The sequence below is a fragment of the Callospermophilus lateralis genome, chromosome 1 (genome assembly GCF_048772815.1).
Source record: "Callospermophilus lateralis isolate mCalLat2 chromosome 1, mCalLat2.hap1, whole genome shotgun sequence".
Taxonomy (NCBI): Eukaryota; Metazoa; Chordata; class Mammalia; order Rodentia; family Sciuridae; genus Callospermophilus; species Callospermophilus lateralis.
This window is the reverse complement of record NC_135305.1, coordinates 78,874,083-78,880,499: the sequence shown is the minus strand read 5'-3', so window position 1 is coordinate 78,880,499 and position 6,417 is coordinate 78,874,083.

Here is a 6,417-nt window from a genome sequence, read left to right as displayed (position 1 = left end):
GATATAACTATAATTGGTTGGTTTTGCCAAAATAGTTTGATGGAGGGAGATTGGGGCAGGGGAGTTGAGGGCACATGGAAGTCAGTCATTCATCCTCACACACACTAGGCAAGTGTTCTATCATTGAGTCACAACCTCAGTCCCAATCATTAATATTTTACTACGGATTTAAGTTGGGTAAGGAGGGAAATGACAATAGGAAGAGATTAGGGGCAGCACAAAGAAAACACAGCATACTACAGGGACATAGCTACATCAATGTTTATAGCAGCACAATTCATAATAGCTAAACTGTGGAGCCAATCTTGATGCCCTTCAGTGAATGAATGGATTAAAAAAATGTGGCATATATACACAATGGAATATTACTCAGCAACAAAAGAGAATAAACTCATGGCATTTGCAGGTAAATGGATGGCGTTGGAGAAGATAATGCTAAGTGAAGTTAGCCAATCCCCTAAAAAACAAATGCCGAATGTTTTCTCTGATATAAGGAGGCTGACTCATAGTGAGGTAGGGAGGGGGAGCATGGGAGGAATAGATGAATTCTAGATAAGGAAAACGGGAGGGAGGGAAAGGGAGGAGGCAGGGGATTAGCAAGAATGGTGGAATGTGATGGACATCATTATCCAAAGTACATGTATGAAGACACGAATTGGGTGTCAACCTACTTTATATACAAACAGAGATATGAAAAATTGTGGTATATATGTGTAATAAGAATTGTAATGCATTTCGCTGTTGTGTATTTAAAAAAATAAAATCAATTTAATAAAAAGAAAAGAAAAAAAAAAACCAGAATCAATGGATTGCTCAACCAGATGAAGTTAAAGACACTTGAAGTCTGAGTAGCTGAGAAAGATTGCTAGAAGGATAAGACATGGTAGTGAGAATGTGATGTTGGAAGTGAAACAATTGAGTATTTATAGTTCTTGGAAATGAAGAGGTCTAGGTAGGAGCATGTAGGTCAGTAGCTGAGTTGTATGAACTTCAGGATCACTGTAAGACAAGAGGTCGCCAGAAATAAAGCTTTGGAAAGATCATCTCTGTTGCTGCTGAAAGCACTAAAAATACTTACAAAAATTGTGTTGGAAAGAGTGACAGTAAGGCAAGAGCTCTAAGAAGGATTGGCTCAGGGATCTGAAGAGGATAACAAGGTATCTCATACAATCCTCACAGTGACTCTTGAGATACTACAACTAGCATCTCTATGTAAGAAATGAGGAGGCTGACACTGAGAGAAGTCAAATAACTTGCCTAATGCACGATAAATACTATCTCTTCTTTGGGAAAGTAGATTCCTGCTGAACACAACAAGGATGAATTCAGACTTCGTCTTCAGTACCAGCCTCATAAATAATAGTAGATGATGACTTCCAGAATCCTAAAAAAAAGTTACTTCTACCGTTTACTAATGCCTAAAAATTCCCTCAACCTATTGATTCCATTCACACAATTATTCTGTGAGGATACATGATCCAATTTTACAATTCTTTCCAAGTTTGATAAAGTGCTCAAGAAGAGTAGGAGGGTTCCATGCAACTAAAGGGGAACAGAATATCTGGAGGGGAGGAGGAAGGGACAACAAAAGTGGACTTGAAAGTGATTCAGTATTTTGTCTAATTCTACCACAAGCCATGTCAGACAGAATGCTTTGCTCTCTACTGCTGTAAACAAAAATAACTAAAAAATGATATATGGGAAGGACATTGATAATCTCTCACAAGAACTCTGAATGTACAGAGTTTGTGGGCTGTTTGATTCAATGAGGCAGGGATGAGACTGTGGTACCAATGAGTCAGTGATTCTTTTTTTTTCCCATTTTTTTTATTTCTTTTGGTTATTCAAAACATTACAAAGATTACTATTATGGTATTATGTAAAAATGTGGATGTGTAACCGATGTGAGTCAGTGATTCTTCTATCATGATTGCCAAGTGGCAGCTATGCTTTTTAGCATTCCACGCAGGGGACTAGGTACCACAAGTAAAGGAAACGTTTTAGTTTGTTTGCTGCTGCTATGACAAAATACTACAAACCAGCTAATTTGTTAAGAATAGAAACTAGTTTGGCTGAAGATTCTAGAGACGGGGAAGACCAAGAGTATGATGCCAGCATCTGATTAAGGCTAATGTTGCATCATAACATGGGAGGAAGGGCAGGGGAGCATGCCATATACCCACAAGAAGGGGGACCAACTCATTGTTCTATCAGGAACCCACTCCCTTATAACCTCCATAACAGCATTAATGCATTCATAAGGATGAAGTCTTTGTGATCTAGTCACTTCCCATAAGAACCACCTCTTAGTACTGTTACAATGTCAATTATATTCTAACATGAGTTTTTAAAGGGGGCAATTAAAACATAGCAAAGAACATCTTCATTTTTAGCAAAACAACAACAACAAAACCCACAACCTCCCAAAGCCTTACGAAAACTTCCTTCTACATATGCTTGGCCAGAATGACATCTCATGCCCATGTCTAAATCTTGGCAGTTGTCACGAGAAATGAGACCTCCTTGGTTAGCTTACCAAAGATTTATCTTCAATCTCTTCTTAAGGAGATGGCCACTAGGAGGTATCTGAGAAAAATCTAGGTTCTCTTAGTGAGGAAAAGCGGGTGAGGGGAATATCTGGTAGTCAACCAAGCAACATATGAAAATGCTTTTGTTTCAGATGCCCCAATATATACAACAGTGCTGGAAATAGCACTTTATACTAATGTGATTTCCCATGCCTGATAGAGACTTCATGACTTTTTTTTTTTTTTTTTTTAAGTGTGTGGCTTCTCCATTTCTGGAGAAGCCCTTGACTGTTCTCAACTTAGGATTTTGGAAGGAGAAAAGGAAAATCAGAGTGAAACTAAGAAAACCATGTGACTTGAGGAATTTTAATATCTGGTCCGGAGATATGGAGACATAGAAACAAGTGAGCAAAGGCAAATCTATCAGGCAGTTGCTGTTAAGGTCACCAGCTGTTTGGTGCACATGAGGATGGAGGCAAAGAGGGGCTGAGCCCAAATGAAGACTTGCAGGTCACAGGCAGAAATGTAGCCTAGTAAGGTCAAGACCACACAGAGCAGAAGTAAAACGAAAGTTCTATTGTGTCTTACTATTGCTGGTTTGGACAAAGTAATTTAAAATAAACTAAAAAAATTGCATCATCATTGTGGTATTTAAGCATGAATTTAAGAGTTAAAGGACAAAGTATCATATAAAACTGATAGATTTTTCAAAGACTGATAATGTAATATCTAGACAGAAAAAAACTGTTGAGGACCAAGACTAACAGAAAAAGCAACCAAGCCAAGACTCTCAGGAGAGAAAATCCTCACGTGACACCTGGAGTAATCTCCTGTTCCAGTGTAACATGCTCTGCCTGGCATTATACTTATTTGTTGCTTTCTTATTTTTCATGGGTAGTAACCACGCCCTTTGTGTGGGCACTGTCAGGGACTGTGTCATTAATTTTTTACCTCCTGCAGCATCTAGCATGGATAGAACCCTCTAACAATACCATTGCTCAAATATTTGTTAAATTGAAAGGAACTCTACAGAAATGCTAGGGAGAAAGGACTTCTAGAATCAAGAAATTCAAGTTTGAGAAAAGTTAGAACTCTGAAGGGAGAAGGACTAGAGGAAACCTGTAAAAAGAGATAAATTAAATTATAGGGGATCAGGATGGAAAAGCAGATTTATTTTAGGAATCCTAGTTCCAGGGAGGGAGAAAGATTGACAGATTAAATAAATTCTTCCCAACAATATGAAAGAGAGTAAAATTATAAAGGTCTTAAGCACAATTACTTCTGAATTATCTCCTAAATCGTATTAAGCGTTATTATTTCTATTTCTGTTCCTTACACCTTTCCTTGAGATTAGAAATGAAGAGAAAGCCCAGAGAAAGGGCTCTAAATCAGGCACAGGTGGGAATTAAATGAGGCTCTGTGATCTCTCCCAGCATGGAGGCAGGATGGAAAACGAATGTAATTAAGCCCTTACATTTGCCAGGGCTCACCACTTTACAAAATCCTCTCCTGGGTGGCATCTTATTTCATGGAGAAGGATTGAAAGAGGAGATTGCAGTGGTTAGGTCAGATAGATCTGCTTCTTTCCTTTATATTTTCTTTGGTGTGTACCCATTGTGACACAGCCAAGTCTTCTTAATAAACCAGTAAGTATTGTTTGCATTCTTGCTTTTCTTCTTAAATATATATTATGTTGGTAATGAACTATTCCAGGATATAGAATATCACATGGAACTGACTTATTCTCAACTCTCCAAGGTTTAATGTGTCCTCGTTCATGCCTCCAATTCTACTAGCACCAATGATCCCCTCCCCCAAGTACCACCAGTAATTTCAGGCGGGTATCAAGAGGGTGCTCCCCTCTGTGACAATCACAGCCAGGGTTGCCTGGGCTGGGAGATGTTGGGTAAAGCATTTCTGTAGTTGCACCGATCATTCTTTCCCCAACATCTCCCTAGCCTTTCACTCCCCGTGTAAAGTGGACGATGCAGACAAAGTAAGCCTTTGTGAACACTTGGTTTGTCCTGAGACGCAGAAGATCAAGGTCTAACAGGAGAAAGGTAGAACAAAAAGGAAATAATAAGTATGACTTGAAATGTACTTCACTGATTCCATGATGCACTTTCACCCCACATTTTAGTGTCTTTCTAATTAGGGTCTCTCTTACATTTGCGATCCACCAGGAGACAAGTCCTTTGTAGTTATTATTGCCCATACACCTGCAGCAGAACTTGCAGAATAGATAGAGTCAGTATAGAGGAAACTCCTGGAGATGAAAGTGGAGCACCCTTTCAAGAAAAGCCTCATCTATATTATAACAAATCCCACTGTTATGTATCATTAAAATGTGCCAATAAAAAGGGGAAAGATTTAAAAAATTTTTAAAAACCAAAACAACCATGAAAAAAAAAGCTGTATCATCAATGCTCATCATGATGCAGAAGATGGTATTGGTTGAGAATTGATGAATCATGCTATATTCATTTTCTACTGTTGTATAACAAATTACCTCCAAAACACAACCTGAAACAACATTTTCGGCTCATGTGGTTTCTGATGATCACAAATCTGTAAGGGGTTTAGTTGGGTATTCTAGGTCAAGGCTCCCTTTGAGGTTGTAGTCAAAATGTGGGTTGAGGCTGCAGCCTCTAAATAGAGTGCCCTATTTCCTCCAGGCTCACAGACGTGCCAGCTCCTCGCCATCTCTGGATACAGTTGGCTATGAAATGGCAGATGGTCTCCCCCAAAGTGTCCAATCAGGAGAACAACTAAAAGAGAAGCTACAGTGACTTCAAATTAATGAGTCCCTGAAATTGCATACTGTCACATCCACTTTATTCTATTGATTAGAAGAAAGTCATTCAGTGCAGTCCAACACTCAATGGGAAGGGAATTAATTAGTCTCCACCTACTGAGAGGAGGAGTATCAAAAAGAATTAGAAGGGCTTCCCCACCACCCCGACCCCTGGATTGAACCCAGGGGCTCTCTATCTCTGGTCACATCACTATCCTTTTTATTTTTTGAGACAGGGTCTTGTTAAATTGTCTACGCTGACCTCAAAGTTATGATCCTCCTGCCTCAGCCTCCTGAGTAGCTTTAATGTTGTAGTTTTAATACTACCACTCTCAGGCAAAATATGATTAAAAAGTGATAAGACACAATTTCATATTTGTGTGTGTGTGTGTGTATTTTTTTGGATACTGGGAGCACTTAACCACTGAGCCACATTACCATCCCTTTTTAATTTTTGAGACAGGGTCTCACTAAGTTTCACACTAAGTTGCTTAGGATCTTGCTAAATAATTGAGGCTGACTTTGAACTATGCACCTCTTGCCTCAGCCTCTGGAGCTGCTGGGATTACAGGCATGTACCACTACATCCAGCTCATTTATATTTTAATTATGTAAAAGAGCAATACATGATAAAATATCTAAGTTAATCTTGGAAAGACCTTTCATAAGTGCAAAAGAAAATGTGTAAGTTATACTAAAGCACTGTGTTGCTGTATGATTACCAGAGTATTTTCAGTGGTATATAATCAACCATGTCTTAGATTTAATAAATACAGTGAAGATACTTTTTAAAATCTCTGAAAAGAAAGTTTAAGGAGCAATCACATTTATTCATATAATACCCCAATTGCAAAACTTAACCCATTTCTCTGATTTGCCTTTTAAAATTGTAAAGGTATAATAATCCAAAGGTTTTTTTGTGTGTGTGTTTGTTTTTTGATAGTAGGGATTGAACACAAGGGTGCTTGGGAACTGAACTACAACCGGGTGCAGTGGTGCACACTTGTAATCCCAGTGGCTCAGGAAGCCAGAGTAGGAGATTCTCAAGTTCAAAGCCAGCCTCAGTTACTTAACTAGACCCCATCTCAAAATAAA